The sequence below is a fragment of the Peromyscus californicus genome, unplaced genomic scaffold, assembly GCF_007827085.1.
Source record: "Peromyscus californicus insignis strain IS unplaced genomic scaffold, ASM782708v3 Scaffold_5__1_contigs__length_169319896, whole genome shotgun sequence".
Taxonomy (NCBI): Eukaryota; Metazoa; Chordata; class Mammalia; order Rodentia; family Cricetidae; genus Peromyscus; species Peromyscus californicus.
Window position 1 is genome coordinate 137,180,420 of NW_026294573.1, and position 23,165 is coordinate 137,203,584.

The following is a 23,165-nucleotide window of genomic DNA, read 5'->3' on the forward strand; positions in this document are numbered from 1 at the left end:
CTGTTCTGGTTTGTAAAGTAATTAATTTAAATTGTAAAATCCTTTCAAATCCATATTACTATTTGCATTTAAGACCATGGCACCTGATGTAAAATTACACAGCAATTTGACTTGACCAGGAGCTGTGCCATGTACTTCTCTCTCTAACAACACGGAAACAAAGGCCAGGGACATGGCTTGGCTTTGCTCATGTCCCTGAGTGAACAGCTCAGAGCTACATCACGCATCTTGTACTGCTGTGTCAAGGATATGAACATCTTGCTGACACTGTGTCTGCACACATGCACAAATGTGTGTATAGAGTGATGCGTGTGTATGTGCACGTGTGTGTCTGTGTGTGCATTCATGCTTGGGATGAAACGCAAGGCCTCACGCAAGGCCTTATGCAGTTGTGGTCATCACTAAACTATACCTCCAGCCCCAAATATGAAACACATGTAACTCCTGTAGGGCTGTATGGCCTAAGACAATAGAAATAATCACATTCCTTTCTAACCCTATAAATGACTGGTGACTGATAGTAGAGTGATAATGAGATTTAATAAACTAGAAGATTTCTTAATTTCTATAAAAGTTTTGTTGATCATTGGCGATGAAGGAAAGTGTTTAAAAGTGCATATAAGGGGCTGAGCAGTTAGCATTGTGCTAGGGCACTCACCTAGCAAGTGTGAGGCTCTGGGTTTGATTTCCAAAACAAAAAATTATGAATGTACATGTATATTTTCTTTATTCATTCTATGCGGGGTTTTTTTTGTTTTTTGTTTGTTTGTTTGTTTGTTTGTTTGTTTTTTGCAGAACCTAAAGTTTTTCATCCTCCGGCTTTGGTTTCCTGAGTATTGGGATTACAGGCCTGTAGCACTATGCCTGACTTCTTCATCTATTTTCTAATGCTTACAAAGAAATGTAGATCCACAAGCTATATGAGTTACCCTTTTGGGGAAGAAAGAGGTGCTCACCTGATACGTAGGCATGCCATCTTCTAATTGCCATGTAGGTCAGGGCTCCCAACCTCAGAACTGCCTACATTCCGAATAGTTGATTTCTATGAAGAACTTTTAGTGGGATGTGCAGCAACATTCCCAACCTGGGTGTCTGGAGAGCCCTCCTAGACATGGCAATCAAAAAATCTCTAGGTATTGCCAGATTTCCCTGGGAGTAGTCAAGACAACACCCCTGCTCAGGATCAAAATATGTAATATTTTCAGTCCCCCGCACGTTAAAATGCCATCTTGCTTTCTCCAAGTCCGTTCCTACAGCTAACCACTTTATAGCCTTTTATGTCAGTTGTGCTGAATTCTGAACTTCATGGAAATTCAAAATAATCAACTATGAAAAGTTCATAGTCTCTGAATCTGCCTCTTAGTTTTGCATGGTATTTTTGAGATTCACTCATTATCTGAACTGTTATTTTTCAGTGCTGTACAGTGTTCCTTTTTGTGAACATATCACTGTGTATTGGTCCATTCCACTACTGAAGGACACCGGAGGTGTTTCTAGTGTGGGGCTACTTAGAGTGGTAGTGGTATGCACATTCTCACCCGTGTCTGTTGACTGACTCATCTCTGTTGGCTGTATGAGCAGGGGTGAAATTGCAAGGTGATAGGTCCTGTATATGTTGAGCTTAGTAGACATTGCCAAACTTTGCAAACTCCAAATCAATTTACATTCCCACAAGCAAAATATGTCTTGTTTACAACCTCACTGTACTTGATGCTATTTGCCTGTTTCATGTTAGTCATGTTGATGGCTATGCAGTACCACCTCATTATGGCTTTCACTCATCTTCCCCTGATTACTAATGATGTTGACTATCTTTTCATATTTTTTGACCATCTGGGTAATGCCAATTGAAAAGTATCCCTTAAAATCTTGGTCACTTTTGTGCACCATCTGTTGTTACTGTCATTACTAATTTGTATGAGTTCTTTGTGTATTCCACAGATGTCTTTCAAAAAAAATGTATGTCTATGTTTGTGTGGATGTGTCTGCTTCTCTAGTCCAAAGTCCCAAAGTCTTCATATTCCTCCAAAGACAGCATGGTCACATTCTTCACAGCAACAGCCCACTCTCTGATACCTGCTTCTGTATTAGTTGCTTTTCTGTTGCTGTGATAAAACACAATGACCAAAAGCAACTTATGGAAGAGAGAGCTTATTTTGGATTATGGTTTCAGAGTTATAAAAACCTATTATGGCAGGGAGGCACAGCAGCAAGCGGCAGTCACGGTGGCATGAGCAGGAAAATCACATCTTCCAATGCAAGCACAAAATCAGACAGCAAGGAGAGCGGGCAAGGCTATATGCTCCCAAGGCCTGTCCTCAGTGACATACTTTCTCCAGCAAGGCTGCACCCCTCCCCCAAACTTTCCACAAGTCCATCATCTGGAAACAAGTGTTCTAATTCCTGACATCCTCATTCGAAGCACCACAGTAGTTCAGCTGGTAGGGTGCTTGCCCAAGCATGCAGGAAACCTTGGATCTCATCCCAGCACCACAGAAGCCAGATGGAGTGGCAAATGCCTGTTATCCCAGCAACTGAGAGGTGGGTGCAAGGTGATTAGAAATTCAAGGTCACCTCAACTTATAGCAAGTTCAGTGCCAGCATGAACTACATGAAAATAAATAAACAATAAATAAATGAAGGTTCCCTCTTTGTTTTTAGCTTGTTATGGTGACATTACTATGTACAGATGCCCTTTCCTGGCACCTCTGTTTTGGAGTCACTGTACTCCTTGTATCTGTGGGTTGATGTTTCTCATCAGCCTTGGAAGTTTTTCACTCACTATCTCATGGTGCCCCCCCTTTTTTACTTTCTTTCAATATCTCTTCAAATTTTCCATTTGTACTACTTTTTCTTTTCTTTCCTGTTTCTGTGATGCAAACTATACATATTTAAGATGTTTTTCTCTTCTCCCACCATGCCTCTTGCTTTCCTTGGTCCTGTTTGTATGTGCATGTGTGTGCTTGCTTCAATTTGAATATTTTCTGTTCAGCTGTGATTTAATTTATCTTCTGTTATTTGGGCTATCTTCTGTTATTCTTAATCTTCTGCAAAACCAAATAGCAACTTGTTAATTTCAGAATTCATTTTGTTCTACATTAAATGTAGTGTATCCATTTGATACTTTTATGCAAATAAAAATTCCTTGGCGAAATCAATCTTTTCAACAGTTCTATCAATTTAATTCTTGTCTGCTAGATTTAATATTAAAATTACCTATGCATCTATATCTATTGTTTTAAAAACTTATTAGTTGTGTTCTTTTGTCCCTAGTGTCTTTTTCCCAGAGGAATCTCTACTATAGGAATTAGGAACTGATAATTTCAGGCCTAAAAGACTTTAGTGGGCTGAGTCTGATTTCAGTTTTAATAAACTGTGTCTTACCCCTGTTCATTCCAGTCTCTTTCTCTTGCGCTTTGTATCAAGAGCCTATAAGAAACTTGGTCTCACCTCCAAGGTTTCCAGCTTCACTCTTTCCCTCTCCCTCCCATGTGGCACATGTCTGAGTGCTCAGCAGTGTCTGAGGAAGGTTTGCTGTTGAAGGGTACTTCTTCTTCCACATGAGACTAGAAGTTGTTTAAAGAGGGAAGAAGATACACTACTCTTCTTGGGAGAGTCCTCACTCTCAGAAAGTTTACTTCCTTTAATTATCCTTGCTCCTGTAGAACACTCAGCTTCCCCAGAAATGGAATGTTAGCTGTTCCCTTGGTTTTTCAGGTTGTTGTGTAACAGCAATCATCTTTGACCTACTGATGCTTTTTAGTTAAGTTTCTTTTTTCTCTGCCTTGGGGTTATTTTATTTATTTGTTTCTTTGTTTATTTGGATTTTTGAGAAAGGATTTCTCTGTGTGTATTCCTGGAACTCGCTTTGTAGACTAGGCTGGCCTCGACCTCACAGAGATCCACCTGCCTCTGCCTCCTGAGTGTTGGGATTAAAGTCATGTGCCACCACTACTCAGCTGCATTACATTTTTATCTTTCTATTATGTCACTTGTTTTCTGTGGAACTCAGAAAATGTACATGTTACATATTTACAACTGTGTACAAGATATAAATATATCTGTGATTTTAAATGTTGGAGAAACATGTAATCCTGACAGGTCTCAGGCTTCATATTGTATCTCTGTGATTAAAACGATGAGGATTAGATGAAAGAAAATTGGATTTCAAATTTGGTTCTACCTATTATGTTGTAAACCTCTGAGTCTGAGTACATATAATGCTCATAACATTTAGTAAGCATACAGACCATGGTTCATGAAAGCTTTTAAAGACTCAGTCCTCCAGCATGTATCCATCACTGTTTTGGCATCAGACTATGCATGACTTTAAACATTTGTGCTTTGACATAATTCTGTTTGATGAAAATTTTAAATGTCGTACCATTTAAACATGGTTCTGAGAAAAAGGTTTTAAATATAAAAGTCTGTACCCATGACTTGATACCTAGGTAAATGTTTCTGAATAAATTCACGAATTTACGTTTTGCCAAATAATTGGTCATTCATAAATTTTTAAAACTACCTGAATCTGAAGAATTCAGATAAAATTTAGTTGTGGGTAATTACATTGATAATAGTCATTCTGTATTGTTGTATGACAAAAATTTTCTTGGAGAGATGTAACATACATGTCTACTCACCCAAGACAGGAAGCCTTTGACAGATCAAAGTATGGATACCACCAAAGTTCAATGAACCATGAGTTTTAATGAGATTACTGACAGGAATATGGATGGGAGTTACTCACAGGAGCAGAAATTACCTCCTAAGACAGCTGCATCACCAAAGCCCCCGCCAGCATGGTGACAGCTCAGTGAATCTGGTCAGTTTCAGGGACTTTCTGAAGCTCTTTTGAGTTGTTTACTTTCCTGCTTAAGGAGCTTCCCTGAAGTATGGAATGTTTCAAACTCAGAGGAGACTGTTACAGAACATCAGCAAAGCCGTCTTTTACTATTGCTTCATGTTATAGCCTGTTTTTGTAAGAAAATAGTATTAAGAAACATTAAGAAAAATACTGACTGTATTTTCTTTAAAGAACATTTCTTTGTCCTTTGCAATGATGCATCTGTAGGGACTGTAAGTTATTTAAACATTATCTCTACTAATGATTTAAATATAATTAATTGTACATTCAATTTCCTGTTACCAGAGTGTTTTTTTCTGTATCATTCACTTCTTTTTTAAACATACTGTGGTGATATGTGTGCATGTGTGTGGGTCTAGGTTCTACTTTGAATCTGAGGGGAAAACAGTAATCCTGGAGGCAGACAGCAGGCAGGGCTGTCCCATCTGAAGCAAGGACAGTGGCTTCTCTTCTGTGTCCCTGAGGCCTAGGCACATTGCCCTCTTCATTTCTGTAGCCTGAGTACTGGCTTCATGCCTCTGGCACATTCAGGGAGGTCTGAATGTCATACAACTATGAACAGATGCCGAGGGGCCCTGTTATGCATCAGTCTGGAATTTACCAGATTCTCACTAGGGCTAAGTTTTACAAATAATTCACTTCTGGTCTTTTGAATAAATTGTGAGGCTATGCTATTCTTCTGGGAAAGTGACATTAAAAAAAAAAAAAAAACATGGCATCATAACTCAACCCTACAAATAAATTTGGCATAAAAAGTAAAAAAGAAGTGTGAAAGAGGTAAAATCGTACAAAATCAAAAGAAATGAAAATTCAATCTGGATTTGTTGAGTAAATGTCATAAATGAAGTAAAAGACTTTATTTCTTTTCCTGATTTTCTAGTATCTGTTTTCAAAGTTATGAATACTGAAAACTATAAATATCAGTTTAGAGAATATATTTGTTTAATTTATATGAAATCTGTGCCCAAGAATCAAAATATTACATTTTAAATGAATTTTTGTTACTATACCAAGAAATGTGTTTCATGTAACATTTTTCATGCATATGGGTAAGAGTATTTGTTGCTCTTGTAAGACTTGGAGTGGGTTCCCATTGTGGTTTGAAGCATCTATAACTCCAGTTCAGGGAATCAAATGCTCTTTTCTGACCTCCCTGGGCATGAAGCACATATGTGTTGCACATACATACATACAGGCAAAACACTCATTGTCTTAGTCACTGTTCTATTGCTATGAAGAGACACCATGACCATGGCAACTTTTAGAAAAGAAAACATTTAATTGGGGTTTACTTACAGTTTCAGAGTTTTAGTCCATTATCATCATGATGGAAAGCATGGAGGAATTCAGATAGGCATAATACTGGAAAAGTAGCTGAGAGCTTCACATCCTGATCCACAGGCAACAGGAAGAGCAAGAGAGATTGGATCTGGTGTGGGCTTTTGAAACCTCACAGTGACATACCTCCTCCAACAAGGACACACTTCCTAATCTTTCCAAACAGTTCAACTGAGAACTAAGCATGCAAATATTTGAGCCTATGGGGGCCTGTAGTGGTTTGAAAGAAAATGGCCCCCAAAGGGAGTGGCATTATTGGAGATGTGGCCTTTCAGAGTAGATGTTTTCTCATTGAAGGAAGTATGTCACTGTGGAAACAGGCTTTGAGGTCTCATATATGCTCAAGCCATTCCCAGTGAAACAGTCTACTTCCTGTTGTCTGCATGTCAACATGTAGCAACTACTTCTCCAGCACCATGTCTGCCTGCATGCTGTCATATCAAACCATGATGTTAATGGACTGAACATCTGAACTGTCAGCAAGCCACAACAATTAAATGTTTTATTTGTAAGAGTTGCCGTGATCATGATGTCTTTTCACAGCAATAGAAACTCTAACTAACACACAGCCACTCTCATTCAAACCACCACACCCATACACATAAAATAAAATAAATCTTAAAATTCCATTGAAAGAAAAAGGGGGGAAAACTGAATCAAAAAGAGAAAATATCACCCAGTAATGAAAAAAAGGATAGAAACATTTAAATAAATGTATGAAGGAGAATAAGAGATAATAAAACAAAAAAAATTTTAAATATGATTAAGTAAAATGCTATCGACAGTGTAGTAAAAACAAGAATAAACACAAGGTGCAAAAAGAAAGAATAAAAGGAAAATGCAAAAAAAATGTGAAGTGTTGCAACACCTTCTTTTCTAGGTCCTGGAAAATTGGAGACTGACAGACATATGGCAGGAGGGAGCTGCTGAACTATGGACTCTCTGCTGTGTTTTTTGCTGGTGCTGGCTGAGCTTGTATTGAACAAGTGTTCAGTGTCTACAGGTTTTGTTTTCACTCAAGGGACCATTGCTGGCCACACTCCACTTTCAGTGCATGGGCTGGGCAGGTTCTTCCGTCTCCCACTCTCCCCAGTTTTTGTGTCCCACGTTGCTAACAGAGTGTCTCCCAAGTGCACCGTGATTGGGGAAAGCACCATAGCTTCCCTGAGGTATGTATGGGTAGGCCTGTCTTTGTACTTTCAAAACCCTCTTGCCTCAGCTGTGGGATCACTCCCGCATAATTCCAAAACGCTTTCTCTCTTTCTGTCTTTGAAATAGAATCTACTTTTTCTTATCCTGATGCTAATCACCTAATCACACAGAGGCAGTCCTTAGTCTTCCCTCTTAGAACCACACCACCACAACAGGAAAGGAGATTAAATTTGGATTACAGTTTTATTTAGCTTTTTATTGAACTGGCCATGAGTCTTTTTACTTATCCTTTGGTATGGCTCTTGTGTTCAACTCTTGGGGCCCAGCTGGTGGTTCTATTGTGGAAGATGATTGAAATGCTAAGTGGAACTTACCTACAGGAATTAGGCTCCTGGGTGTGGGTCTCCAGGGCATGTATCTTCCAGAGGATCCTCTCAGTCTCAGTTGACTTACTGTCTGCCAGGAGGTGAGTGCCACATACTTTAGCCACCATGATCTTCTTCATCATGGGCACAAAGACCAGCAACTAGAACCATGGGCTAAAATAAACAATTCTCTTTAAGCTGCTTCTCAAATATTTCACTACAACAATGCAAAAGCGGTGAGACAGGATTTTTTTCCTGAATCTCATGTCTGTATAAGTACCTTGTGTTCTCCCCCCACCTCTCTCTCTCTCTCTCTCTCTCTCTCTCTCTCTCTCTCTCACACACACACACACACACACACAGGTACACAAGTTCTAAATTGATGTAATCCTCTTAAAAAGGGGAGTCCAAAATGAATAACCACTAGCATTTCAATTCTTTGAAACCTTTTCCATTTTCCATCTTTACTCAGCCTATTTTACATTTTATATCTAGGGTGTAGAGCACTAAACTTCAGTGCATATTTAATACAATGTATAGAAAATGAAAGTGTCAGGGAACAAAGACTATTTCATGTACTCCCTAGGGACATTAAATCAGAACATTCCATCACCTCAGCCCACAGAGAATGTCTTGGGAACAATCAGGCTGTGGAGGGGTAAGGTAACATGGGGTTTCCATTCTCCAATTCTAATCAAGGGCATATCTGCCGAGGAAAGGACTCCATGGCCACTCACTGACAACCATCCAAAAGTAACCCAAATCTGTCTAACTGTGGCCAGTGTATGTATACCTGTGGTAAGACCAGGATAGTTCTGTGAGATGGTGATGTGCTTCCAAACTTGAAGCTGAAATACCTGGATTTGTGTCTGCTTGTGGGCTGACTTATAGACATCAGGGAATTTGTGGAATTCTATGAGTCTGAATTTCTCTAGTGATCAAAGAAAAGGATCTTGAGCCTTGTGGTGGTGTACACCTTTAATCCCAACAATTGGGAGACAGAAGCAGGTAGATTGATCTCTGAGTTTGAGGCCAGCCTGGTCTACATAGAGCATTCCAGGACAGCCAGGGCTATGCAGAGAAACCCTGTCTCAAAAAGCAAAACAAACAACAACAAAAAAAGATCATGAAATCAACTAAAAAATAAGATGTGAGGGAGATGTGTGTCGTAAGTTTCCATTACTGTGATAAAACACTGACCAGAAGCAACTTGGGGAGGAAAGGGTTTATTTATCTTATATATCCCAGGTCACAGTCCATTGAGAGAAGCCAAGACAGGAATCAAGAGGCAGGAACTAAAGAAGAAGCCATGGAGGAACACAGCTTGCTTGCTCCCCTGGCTTGCTTAGCCTGCTTTTTTATACATCTCAGGCCTAACTGTCCAGAGATGGCACCATCTACAATGCTCTAGCCTTCCCAGATCAATCATTAATCAAGAAAATGCAATTAGTCCTAGAGTAGTGGAGTTCACATGAGCTGATCACAACCAATTACAGATTTCTTTGCCAGGTGTGGTGGCATGCACTTTTAATCCCAGCACTTGGGAGGCAGAGGCAGGTAGATCTCTGTGAGTTTGAGGACAGCCTGATCTATATAGTGAGTTCCAAGATAGACTTGCCTACAGATCAGTCTGATGGATGTATTTTCCCAACTGAGGTTTCCCCTTCCCAAATAACTGTAGCTTGTGTTAAGTTGACAAAATCTTAACTAACACAATATAATACATTTGCTCTGTAGACAAGGAGGTGTGGGGTGTGTGTGTAATCATTGGAAATTGCTAGTGGGAAAACGAGGCTCTGATAAGAGATGTAAGTTTATTCTTGTGTCATGGGCTGGCACTGAAGATCCCAGGAAGATTAGTCTAAGTTAGCCTACATCTTAAGTCAGTAAGTTTTTATTATACTTTGCAGGCCATTGCTCTTGTATTAAGTCATGCTATGCTACAAAATATCTGAGGGAGGTTCATAGTTTTTGGAGGTTCAAGAGCATGGTGCTGGCATTGATTGAGGTTTGGGAGGCCAGTTGCTGGCCATCCAGGCAGTGTGAGATGTGGGCCTCAAATTGGACCAATCATAGGTTGGCCACTCCCACAAGCTCTGTGCGACCATCACTCCAGCACATCTTGCAGGCATAACAGATTGTAGGTCAAAGTTTTCTGGCTGAATTGATGTCCCAGTCCCACTTCTGGGAGCCTTGCATGGTTGTAGAAGACAGCCAGTTCAGGTCCATATCCCCCATTACTAGGAGACTTAACTAGGGTCACAAAGAATCTAGGGAGTTTCCACTGCACTGGGTTTCTACATTGTTCCTCAAAATGTCCCCCAATTCCAGAAGTTTCTCCCAGTACTCTCCCCTTCAACCCCCACCACCATCTGAACCGTCCTGTTCCCATCCCCACCCACTTTCCCCCAGTTCACCTTCTAAATCTATTCTGCTTCCCCTTCCCTGGGAGATTCATGTGTCACTCTTTGAGCCCTCCTTGTTACTTAGCATTTCTGGGTCTGTGACTTGAAGCATGATTATCCTTTACTTAACCACTAGTTTCCACTTATAAGTGAGTACATACCATGTTTGTCTTTCTGGGTCTGGGCTATCTCACTCAGGATGATTTTTTTTTCTAGTTCCCACAAATTTCATGATGTTATTTTTTTTAACAGCTCAGTAATACTCCTTTGTGTAAATGTACCATATTTTCTTTATCCATTTTTCTGTTGAGAGACATCTAGGATGTTTCCAGTTTCTGGCTATTATAACTAAAGCTGCTATGAACATAGTTGTGCAAGTGTCCTTGTGGTAGGATGGAACATCCTGTGAGTATACACACAAGAGTGATATTCCCAGGTCTTGTAGTAGATTGATTTCCAATTTTCTTAGAAATCATCACACTGATTGCCAAAGGGGCTGTACAAGTTTGCACTCCTACCAGCAATGGAGGAGTGTTCCCCTTGCTCCACATCCCCTCCAGCATGAGCTGTCACTTATGTTTTTTATCTTTGCCACTCTGACAGGTGTAAGATGGAATCTCAGAGTTGTTTTGATTTGTATTTCCCTGATGTCTAAGGATGTTGAACATTCCTTTAAGTGTTTCTTGGCCATTTGAGATTCCTCTGTTGAGAATTCTCTGTTTTGATCTGTACCCCATTTTTTAATTGGATTATTTGGTTTGTTGATGTCTAGTTTCTTTATATATATATATATATATATATATATATATATATATATATATATATGGATATGGATATCATATATATAGATATAGATATAGATATAGATATATAGATATAGATATCAGTCCTCTGTCAGATGTGTGGTGGGGTTGTTGAAGATCTTTTCCCATTCTGTGGGCTGCCATTTTGTCCTATTGATAGTGTTCTTTGCTTACAGACGCTTTTCAGTTTTGTGAGGTCTCATTTATTGATTGTTGTTCTGAGTGCTTGTGCTCTCGGTTCCCTGTTCAGGAAGTTGTCTTCTGTGTCAGTGCATTCAAGGATATTCACCACTTTCTCTTCTATTAGATTTAGTGTATTTTATTTTATATTGAGGCTTTTGATCCATTTAGACTTGAGTTTTGTGCACAGTGATAGATATGGATCTATTTGCATTCTTCTACATACAGACATCCAGTTAGACCAGCACCATTAGTTGAAGATGCTTTCTTTTTTCCATTGTTTATTTCTAGCTTATCAAAACTCAGGTGTCCATGGGTGTGTGGGTCTTCTATTTATGTCTGGGTCTTCTGTTCTATTCCATTGATGAACCTGTCTGTATTTTATGCCAATACCATGCAGTTTTTATTATTTTAGCTCTGTAGTACAGCTTGAAATCAGGGATGGTGATACATTTGAAAGTTATTTTATTGTACAGGATTGTTTTAGCTATCGTGGATTTCTTGTTTTTCCATATGAATTTGAGTCTGTAAAGAATTGTGTTGGAATTTTGGTGGGGATTGCTGAATCTATAGATTGCTTTTGGTAAGATAGACATTTTTATTGTGTTAACCTTACCTGTCTATGAGCCTTGGAGATCTTCCTATGTCTTCAGCTTCTTTCTTCAAACACTTGAAGTTTTTGTCATACAAGTCTTTCACTTGCTTGGTTAGAATTACCCCAAGATATTTTATATTATTTATGGCTATTGTGAAGGACATTCCTTCCTTGATTTCTTTCTCAGTCCATTCATCATTTGTAAATAGGAGGGCTACTGATGTTTTGAGTTAATCTTGTATCCAACCACTTCACTGAAGGTGTTTATCAGCTGTAGGCATTCCCTGGTAGAATTTTTGGGGTCACTTATGTAAACTATGATATCATCTGCAAATAATGATACTATGACTTCTTCCTTTCCAATTTGTATCCCTATGATCTCTTTCAATTGTCTTATTTCTCCAGCTAGAACTCAATTACTATATAGGATGCAGGGGGTTATTTCAATTTTCTTATATCTGTTGAGACTTTTTTGTGACCAAGTATGTAGTCAAATTTGGAGAATGTTCTGGGAGGTGCTGAGAAGAAGGTATATTCTTTTGTGTTTGTGAGAAATGTTCTGTAGATACCTTTTAGGTCCATTTGGTTCATAACATCTGTTAGCACCAGTATTTTTCTGTTTAGTTTTTGTCTGGATGACCTGTCTATTAATGATAATGGGGTATTGAAGTCTCCCACTATCAATGTGTGAGGGTTGATGTGTGATTTAGGCTATAGTAGTCTTTCCTTTACAAAGGTGGGTGCCCATGTGTTTGGGGCATAGATGTTAAAAATTTTTTAAAAAAATCATCTTGGTGGATTTTTCCTTTGATGAGTATGAAGTAGCCTTCCCCATCTCTTTTGATTAATTTTGGTTAGAAGTCTATTTTGTTAGATATTAGAATGGCTACCAGCTTGGTTCTTAGGTCCATTTGCTTGGAAAATCTTTTCCCAACACTTTACTCTGAGGTATTGTGTACCTTTGAAGTTGAGTTATGTTTCTTGTGTGCACCAGAAGAATGTATCCTGTTTTCGCATATATTCTGTTAGTCTGTGTCTTTATGTTAGGGAATTGAGCCCATTGATATTAAGAGATATCAGTGACCATTGAATGTTAATTCCTGTTATTTTGTTGGTAGTAGTGGTACTGGTTGTGTGTGTTTGTTTCCCTTCTTTTGGTTTTGCTGGTGTGTGAAGTTATGTATTTTCTGTGTTTTCATGGGTGGTTAACCTCCTTGGGTTGGAGCTTTCTTTCTAGTATTTTCTGTAGGGCAGGATTTGTAGATAGACATTATTTAAATTTGAGTTTATCATAGAATATCTTGTTTTTTTATCTATGATGATTCAAAGTTTTGCTGGGTATAATAGTCTGGGCTGGCCTCTGTGGTCTCTTAGAGTCTGCAGGACACCTGTCCACCTGACTTTTAGAGTCTCCAGTGAGACTCTTCTATCATATCTTCAATGCCTGAGATTCTCTGTTCTATTTCTTGTATTCTGTTGGTGATGCTTGCATCTATAGTTGCTGTTCACTCACCTAGATTTTCCATTCTCAGAATTCCCTCAGTTTGTGTTTTCTTTATTGGTTCTATTTCTATGTTCAAGACTTGAACAGTTTTGTTTCCTTCAACTGTTTGTATTTTTGTGGCTTCCTTGACTTTCTCTAAGGAATTTATTTATTTCCTCCAATTTTTATCTTTTCCTCTATTTCTTTAAGGGATTTTTTTTTAATCTTCATAAAATTGATTTTAAGGTCATTTTCTTGTGCTTCAGCTGTGTTGATTCAGGTCTTACTGTAGTAAGACAGCTGGGCTTTGGTGGTGCCATATTGCCCTGGCTGTTGTTGATTGTGTTCTTATGCTGGTGTCTAGGCATCTGGGTGATTATAAATCTAGGTGCTGATTCCTGAGTTTGCCTCTGTTTGACGGGTGTCTTGTTTCTTGGTTTCTGTTTCCTCTCTGGTCTTCTAGCCAGAGTGTCCTATGGTTGAGTAGAAGTTCTCCATCCGAATTGGGAACCAGACTTCTGATGGCTGTGGTGGCCTCTGGTTTCCTCATGTGTTAGAGGCTGGAGTTCTGGTGGCTAGCATGGCCTCTGTTCTAGCCGGGAGTCCTCCACGGGGATATGGTGATAGGAAGGAGTGGAATAATTAGTAGTAGGCTGGGTGGGCACTGAGTAGGGACAGTGTGTGCAGGTGGATTATCTGTGGGCATGCATGTTCTGAAGGCCAGCATAGCCTCTGGTGAAGCAGGGGGTGTTTGCTGGAGCTGGGGGACAGAATACCATGATGGGGAGGGGCAGTTGGAGGTAGGGTGGGTGGGGACTGAGAGAAGGGGGTGGTCTACAGGCAAGCAGCCTACCTGGGGTTCTGATGGCCAGTATGGCCTCTGGTGGGGCAGGGGCTTCCACCAGGGTTGTGGGCTGTGATATGGTGGTAAAGAAAGGAGTGATGGTAGGGAGTAGGCTAGCCAGGCACTGAGGGAGTAGTGGCAGTTCCAGGGGCAGGGCCTTACCTGGGGTTTTGACTACCTGCACATCCTCTGGTGGAGCTGGGCTGATTTCATTGTTTTTTTTAACAGCTGAGTAATTCTCTATTGTATAAACGTTCCATTTTTTTTTCTTTATCCATTCATCCCTTAGAGGCTTCTAGTTTCTTTGCAATTTCTGCCTATTATAAACAGTGCAACCATGATCATGGTTGAACAAGTTTCTTTGTAGTAGGATGTGGAATCTGTCTTAGGGTTTCTATTGCTGTGAAGAGACACCATGATCATGGCAACTCTTAAAACATTTAATTGAGGTGGCAGCTTACAGTTTTAGAGGTTTAGTCCAATATCATAATGGCAGGAAGCATGGCAGCATTCAAGCAGACATGGTGCTGGCTATAACTTTATCAGAAGGCAACAGGAAGTGGACTGACTGTCACACAGAGTGAAGCCTGCATGAAAGAAACCTCAAAGCCCACCCCCCCACAGTGACACACTTCCTCCAACAAGGCCCCATCTCCCAATAGTGTGGGGGCCATTTTCTTTCAAATCACCAGAGTCCTTTGACTGTATGTCTAGGAGTGGTATAGGTGGATCTTGAGGTAGATGTATTCCCAGCTTCCTGATGAACTGCCATGCTGATTTTCATAGTGTCTATACAAGTTTGCAGTCCCACCAGCTATGGGTGAGTGTTCCCCTCTTCCACATCCTCACTAGCATGAGTTGTCATTTATTTTGTTGATCTTAGCTGCTATGACAAGAGTAAGTTGAAATCTCACAGTAGTTTTGATTTGCATTTCCCTGTTGACTAAGGATATTGAATATTTCTTTAGGTGTTTCTCAGCCATTTGAATTTCCTCTATTGAGAACTTTCTGTTTAGATCGGTACTGCATTTTCAATTGGGTTATTTGTATTCTAGTTTTTTGATATCTAGTTTTTTTAGTTCTTTATATATTTTGGAGATTAACCCTCTATCAGATATGTAGTTGGTAAAATTTTTCCCCATTCTGTAGCTTGTCATTTTGTTAGAATAATGGTGTCCTTTGCCATGCAGAAGCTTCTCAGTTTCATGAGGTGCCATTTATTAATTATTGTTCTTAATGCCTGTGATAATGATGTTCTGTGCAGAAAGTCTTTTTCTGTGCCAATGAGTTCAAGGCTATTTTCCTCTCTCTCTCTCTTCTGTCAGGTTTCGGGTATCTGGATCTATGTTGAGGTTTTTGATCTGCTTGCAGTTGAGTTTTGTGTGGGGTGAAAAGTATGGATGTATTTGCGTTCTTCTACATGCAGCCATCCCATCTGACTAGCACTGTTTGTTGAAAATGCTGTCTTTTTTTCCAGTGTGTGTTTTTGCTTCTTTATCAAAAATCAGGTGTGCATTTGGATTTATTTCTGGATCGTCAGTGATTCCAATAATCAATGTGTCTGTTTTTATGACAATACCATTCTCTTTTTATTACTATAGCTGTGTACTAAAATTTGAGAATGAGGATGGTAATACCTCCAGCAGCACTTTTATTACTCGAAAATGTTTCAGCTGTCCTGGTTTTTTTGTTTCCATATGAAACTGAAAATTGTCTTCTCAAGATCTGTGAAGAGTTGTGTTCAAATTTTGTTGGGGATTGTATTAAATGCTTTTGATAGGATGGCCATTTTTACTATGTTAATCCTATCAATCCATGAGTATGTGAGATCTTGCCATCTTCTGATATCTTCAATTTCTTTCTTCAGTCTCCCATTTCTTAAAGGAGCAATTACCGTACAATGCTATGTCCTGGAGCCAAACTACAAACATTGACTCTTGGAGAAAACCCTGTCTAAAACTAGTGGCTTTCTGGGGTGATTACTTAACTCTGCCACAGTAGCTGGAAACCTTTGGAGAACAGAAGCAAGTGAGTGTATCAAGTTTCCCTTATAATAGTGCAGGCAAGAGACAGGACCCACCTAAGTGAAGGATAGGACAGGATGGATACAATGTGCAGATCTGACATATACTGATGAAATTCAGCCAACTAGTCAAGAGAGAATGCTAGCAGCTCCTTAGATGTGGGTAGATTACCACTGTGTATCTGGCCATGAAGAAAATAAAAGGAGAAGCGGAAAATTATTCAGTAGTCTATTTTAGATGCTAAGGTTGGTGATCCCCAATAGAGCCCCAATTTTGGCATCGAGTAGGTAGCTGTAAGTTGTTGAACACACTCCTCAAAGATTTAGTACTCTCCTATCCCTCACGGCAAGAATTTTACTAACCCTGACCTAATACACAAATTGTAGGGGTCTGAGAAAATACTGAAGGAAGACCCCAGACTCAAATAGTATTGCAAGAACAAAGAACGTTTATTACTATACCTACATGCAGGGGTCAACCCCTGTTCAAAATGGCAATGACCCTGAGAGGAGCGTGCAGGCTCCTTTTAAGCACAGCTAGGGGGATTTCAGAAATAGTTAGGTCATCTCAAACATAACTGATCAAGCAAGCAAGAGTTACACTAGTGTACTTTTAATTGGCTGAGGTTTAGTTTTACCATTTTTGGACATTCTTGAGTTAGTCTGGACATGACTCTGAAGTGGGGCTGCAGAATTTATCCTTGAGACATTGTGGAGCTGATTCAGGACTTGTATGTGCTCTCTGCCTCATCCTGAATGAGGGTTTTGCTGATAAATGGCCCTTTGTTGGGAGAGACACCTGTTTTGCTCCTCTCAGAGAACTAAAACCTAAATTCAGTTGTAAAATTTAAACCCTTCAAAATAATGTCACAGAATGTTATGAGGCTCCTAAATAATCAATGTGAAAGTGAATGTGAAGTTCAAACAATAATATTCTTTCTTACAGAGATTGTATACTTTCAAACAAATTGTTGTTTTTCCAAACCAGGCATGAGGCAAAGGCAGACAGCGCTCTGTGAATTGGAGGCCAACCTGGTATAAAAGGTCAGCCAGGGATGCAAAGAAGAGACTCTTGTCTCAAGAAAAAAAAATTTGGAGTCTTGAGAGGTGACTTGGTGGTTATGTGTACTTGCTTCTCCAGCTGAGGACCCGAGTTCAGCTCCCATCACCTACTTTGGTCAGGTCACAACTTCCTGTAACTCCAGTTCCAACGGCATCCTGTGTCTTCTTCTGGCCTCTACAAACATCACATGCACTTGGTGACCAGACAGATAAGCAGGCCACCACATGCACACCTAATAAAAATAAATGAAAAGGTTTTTAAAAGACAGGCTGTCCTAGTTAGCTTTAATTGTCAACTTGACACAGTCTTGAGTCATATGAGAGGAAAGCCTTGACAGAGGAATTGCCTAAGTCAGATTGGCCTGTGGGCATATCTGTGGAGGACTGTCTTGATTATCAGTTGATGAGGGTCAAGCCTACTCTGGGTTTCACCAGGGAAGATGGTCCTGAGCTGATAAGAAAACTAGCTAAGCAGGAGCCTAGAAGGAAGCCAGATAGAGAGTCACCAAGCAATGCTACTCCATGGTACCTGCCATGGGTTCCTGCTTGAGGTCCTGCCCTGACTTCCTCAGTGATGGGCTGTTATCTCTGGAAGTGCAAGCCAGACAAAACTTTTTCCCCCAAAGTTGCTTTTGGTCAGAGCATTTTAATTCAGCAACAGAAAGGAAAACTAAAACAAAGATCAAAATTCCAACTAAGGACTGGAAATAAAATCAAGGTGCCCAAATGTTCCTCTGAGAACTCACAGTTTCAACACTCAACATTTTCACATTAGAAAGAAAATTTAATGGCAATTAACAAGCTCAAAAGTACTAATGAAGAAGAGCCATGGGAAATAATATACACAGAGGTTTTGCACGTAAGAGCTGAAACAGCTTTCAGAGGAGTAAATTGCATCTCGCGAGCTTTAAATAGGATGGTCCACTATTTCTTACCATCTATAACAGAATCACATTTGATGGTGGAGCATTCTAACAGTGGCTGTAATGCCAAGTTAGAGGAGCCAAGCTGCTATTCACAGGGATCACAGAGATTTTCTGTAGGGATTAGTGTAATTTGTGGTAAAATGAAGGAAGGTAGTTACTTCTGCCAAAACTTTGTGCACATTTTTATTATGCTAGATTTCTATGTAATGTAACACATTTCATGGTCCATCTTCCCTGAGTCATGGGGAAGTTCTGCAGTACAGACAAAAGGGCACCAACAGAATGAACCAAAAGGATGTCTTTCTGCAAGACAAGCAAGACTGCTACACAAGCTGTTAAGGGGAAAGGCATGGATGGTATTATCTAGCTGTGAACCCTATGAACTACAGTACCAACCTTCCAAGTAAGACATGTTCACTGGTACAGTAGTAACACAACTGTAGTGGGGGAAATCAACTACTTTCTGGTTAGATTTGAGACCTGTTCCGTGAGAGGGAATTCATGCCTGGTAGTATAAACCTAAAAGACAAACAAACAGAAAAGTATAGCTGAGACAGTCTTAGTGAACTTACTACTCTTGTTTAGCTAAATTCTCATAGCACCAGACTGTCTTCTAAATATGTTTATACCCATAAACTTAACCCCAGTCTTCATCAGAGAAGCTTGTCTTTGCAGTGAATTCAGAAACATGTCACTGCTCACATTGCTGAGACAAAGTGGCAGTTGAGTGATATTTGTATCGTTTCCTCTAAGTCTCAGGGATCATTGTAGAAAGGTAGTAATAAGAGCTAGAAGAAAGGGAAAAGGGCTATGAAATGCTGTCTTCTGGGCATAGCTCAGACAATAGAGTCATGACCTCATAATACCTGTGGTTGCCTGCACTAGTCACGCACAACACTGGGCTTATAACAGTCAGTCGTGGATCAGAGAGGAGCTCACAGGGATCTAACCATCCCCACTGGACTATAGGCTACTGGTGGATTTGAGGAAGCAATCTTTGTCTTCAGTTGTTTCCCTACTGAGGAGGCCACCAGGCTCCAATGGATAGTTCTAAACTCATGTTATCAAAGTAGACACTAGTTAAACTCAATGAAGACATGAGATGGGAAAGACAGGGGGTAATTAGGATGGGAGGACCACAGTAATCAAGATATATTTTATACACGTATAAAATTGTCAAAACCAATAAAATATGTAAAAAAAGAAGTATGATTCTATGATATGCAAATTTTGAATAATAATGTCCATATAGAAGCTGCAATTTGTCATATCCAACAAAATGATCAGTTGGGTTAATCTAAAACCTAACCATGCTGCATTCTTTCTCAGTCTCTTTGTTACTTTTCCCTTATCTCCCAATCTTCTTTGCCCCAGAGAGTTTTTTCTCACTTTCCATCTATTTGCTGCTTCCTCGTGGTGCTGACTTGTTTTCTTTGATCCCTAAATCCCTGCAAACTAGATGTTAGATCCAAAGGCTCCAGGGAGTTTGGGATCAGCAACTGGGCGAGAAGCCCATTGAGGGTGCTTGTTTTTCCTGCTGTATCAGCTGGAGGGACATAGCTGCTTCATGTTAAGCCTTCTTTAAGTTACATATGGAACTTTATTCCCAAAAGCTGGGTGACTGAGGGGCTGGCATGTCCAAGATGTGCTGCAAAGATATTGGCAATGACCTTCCAAGCTGCCCTTGGAAATCCTGACCCTCAGTAGGCCTAGGAAATAGGTCCCACATCCTCCTTTTATTTCACCATGAAACATTCCTCTCTGTTCCCATGGCTGTAACTCCCTACTGGCATGGGTGTGAGAAAGAGGGTGATGATAATGATGATGATACCTCTACATTATTAAATTTAGAAAAGATTCTAGATAAGGAACGTGTGTCATCTTTAGAAATATACCTGTAGGTTGCCGATATTGCCTGACCCCTTGCCCTGAATACCTAGTGTACCAAGGAACTTGTATAGCAATTTACAGAGCCAAGAAGCTCTTCATTGTCTTGGAAGGCTGTGCCCCTTGTAGCACATCAGAACTGGAGAAGACACTGGCTTCATTGTCCTCCTCATCACTCCAAGCATTTTATTAGAAGTGGGGATTTGTGGAGGATTTAAATTCACATCAAATTTCAATTCTCGTTCTTTGGGTTATATGAAGCATGCATAATACATAATACCCTGTGAGCTCTAGATTTACTTAAACTTCAAAACTAGAGATGGAATGAAATATGCATGAGATTGAGCACAGCAAAGACTCATGTGGCATTAATTGCACATATTCATGGTCTTCTTTATTAAATAAAACCTGAAGTGTAATTAGTTCAGCTTTATGATTGTTGCCTCTCCAGATGCACTGTGTAGATGTGGGAAAGGCTGGATGCCATCACTGGCAAGCATGTCAGTGCTTTTCTCCAAGACAAGAGCTTATAGTTCCTTATCTTTGCAGACTTAGGTCTGTAAAAGAAAGTGCTAAAATGCCCATAGTGTGATGCTCAGTAAAAGTATTACCTGGCACATTTCTTTTCAAATACACACATTTCAGTATCTGCTAAATATTAGGAGCTGCAGTGTTCTGGACTTGAGTTGGCATTTCCTTCTGAGTTGGGCCACTCCTCCCTGACTATGACTGAGATGAGCAGAGGATGCTGTCAGGTGCTGATGCTGTGAGATACTGATGCTGGCTGTGTGATTTCCTTGAGTCCCTTCTCCAGAAGGACTGCTGCGTAGGCCACTGGGATTGTCACAGTCGTTTACCAGCACACCATATCTGTCTTTCGTATCTCCTTAATTTTCCTCCTTGGATATTTTCCCTATGTCTTCTCTGATGTGTCTCAGCATGCTGTCATAGAATCTTAACTTCACAGTATAGAGGTGAGGGACAACTCAGGCACTAGCAGTCCAGAGCCCACACATACCTCATAAAGACTAGCAAATTGGTGAAAGAAATGAATTTGCAACCTGTGCTCCTATGGATGCTTTTTCTAGTCTACCACCTTTCAGTGAATTAAAATACAGACATTTGAAAGCTGTATTATTTCCATGTGACTGACATGCTGTATGATACACCCTTAAACAGATTTAAGTAAATTCCCAGGGTGGTATAACTATCACCACAATGTGCTTTAGAACATGTTATATCATCCCAAGAAGAAACCTGGTTCCCATTGGCCGTTACTCACAAAGACTCTTACCTGTGGCCCCTGGCCTGTTTCTGTAGACTTGCGTGGGCCCAGTATTCCATATCGATGAGTTTATGTACTGCGCGGTCTGTAACTGGCTTCTCTTATGTTTGTACAGTTAAACTATGCTAGAGCCTATAGCAACAGCATTTTAAAACAAGGAAGAAAACTTGATTATCATGCTCCTCCAGTTTGCAGGCAAGATAAATCTGGGCCCCAGGAGATGACTTCACTGCCAAGTGGACAAGGGCACCCAATCAGAGCCTTCCAAACTCGTTCCTCCTGGCAGATTTCCTCAGGATTCCTGGTATGAGAAAATGCTGTTCGGCAAACTGGCAGAGTGACATCCCTCTTATCTAGCATTTCCTTTCTCGGCTTTGCAGCGCTCTTGTCCCCGTTTGCACACAGTCAGTGGCATTCTGAGTTGCCACTTCTAGTCTGTGAATGGTACGGGCACCGGATGCCCAAGTGGGGTCCCCAGTGTTTCACTCTGCTGGCAATACACACACATAGACACATCGCCAATGTGCAACGATCTTAAAGATTGCGGGATGAACAGAAATGCTTAGACTAGAAATGTTCTGGATTTTAGATTTTTTTCAGATCCCCATGACAAGTGTTCTGCCCACTTAGCCATCTCCTCAGCTCATCATCTGTTTTTTGTTTTTTTTTTTAATCACAATCCATCATCCCATGAAGTCAGGTATAGACATTTCTATTTCTGATGTATATTGGTTTTCAAGTTCAGATTCTGAAGCATTTATTTCAGTTTTCAGATTTTTGGATAAGGACTCTCAACCTGAGTCTCTTCATATTTTCCAGTCATCTTTCACACCAAACAACAGGAGGTATTAAGGTAAAGTAACAGTGTTGGAACAGCACTTAGATTTAGGTTACTGCCATCAGTGTGTGTGTGTGTGTGTGTGTGTGTGTGTGTGTGTGTGTGTGTGTGTGTGTGAGAGAGAGAGAGAGAGAGAGAGAGAGACAGAGAGAGACAGAGAGAGACAGAGAGAGACAGAGAGACAGAGACAGAGAGACAGAAAGAGAAAGACAGAGAGAGAGAGAGAGACAAACAGAGACACACAGACAGACTCTGTGTGGTGTGTGTGTGTGTGCATGCATGTGTGTTTTCGGTGTAATTGCCAGCACAGGCACATGAGGAGGCAAGAGATTGGAATCCAGAGTCATTGGATTTCTAACTTAAACAAATATAGTCTCAGTCATTATCATTTAAAAAAAAATAGTTCTTCCATGGTGCTTCCTAGTTCTTTGACACCAGGGTCAAAACCATCAGTGAGATAAAGTAAACAAGTTGTAGCAGAGTAAAATCATGTAAAGATAGTTAAATGTGGGAAAGGAGGCAAGCAAGTGTCTGCAGTATGATGGATGGGCTGTTAAAGCCAGGATCTGCTCCCTGGCCAGACTGCCTACCTGCCTCATTGTTCTTGTGAGCATCAAAGGTGACCCAGCAAACTAAAACAACCAAACCTTTGTTAACCCTGTTCCACCACGTTAACACATCTTATGTCAGTCTTACCATTTACATGGAGCTTTTAAAAGAATGTGCATGACATGTTAAAGAGAAGTATATATTCAGTTTGATACCGTTTTATAAACCAAAACATTTACATACCAGGCATCCAAATCAAGTACCAAAATCCTCCACACCCAGTGTGTTGGTTAATTTTATGTTAACTTAACACAAGCTGAAGTCATTTGGGGAAAGGGACTCACAGTTAAGAAAATGCCTCCATAATTTGTTCCTATAGGCAAATCTGTAGTGCATGACTGATGTGGGGGCGCTGAGCCTCTGTGTCACCCTGCACTGGGGGCCCTGGGTTCTATAAGGAAACAGGCTGAACAAGCTGACAAGCAAGTCAGCAGTAAGCAGCACTCACTCCCCCAAGGCCTCTGCTTCAGTTCCTGCCTCCAGGTTTCTTCCTTGAGTTTCTG

At 40.3% G+C, this 23,165-nt stretch overlaps 1 protein-coding gene and 1 long non-coding RNA gene across 8 annotated transcripts in view; one reads left to right on the forward strand and one right to left on the reverse strand.

Moving 5' to 3' along the window:
- Rgs20 (regulator of G protein signaling 20) overlaps positions 1–23,165 on the forward strand; it is a 135,332-nt gene that overhangs the window by 41,330 nt on the left and 70,837 nt on the right. Inside the window, exon 2 of one of the 7 annotated variants that reach the window (XM_052716373.1) lies at positions 7,086–7,374. The exons of the other annotated variants lie outside the window; for them this stretch is intronic. The gene's annotated coding sequence lies outside the window, so the exon portion shown is untranslated. The remainder of the gene's footprint in view (positions 1–7,085; positions 7,375–23,165) is intronic. 7 annotated transcript variants of the gene reach the window in all.
- LOC128096612 (uncharacterized) lies at positions 16,487–21,397 on the reverse strand. Its single transcript, XR_008213685.1, has 3 exons — positions 21,225–21,397; positions 18,440–18,562; positions 16,487–17,350 (listed from the first exon to the last, which is right to left on the reverse strand). It is a non-coding gene; the product is annotated as an uncharacterized LOC128096612 (long non-coding RNA).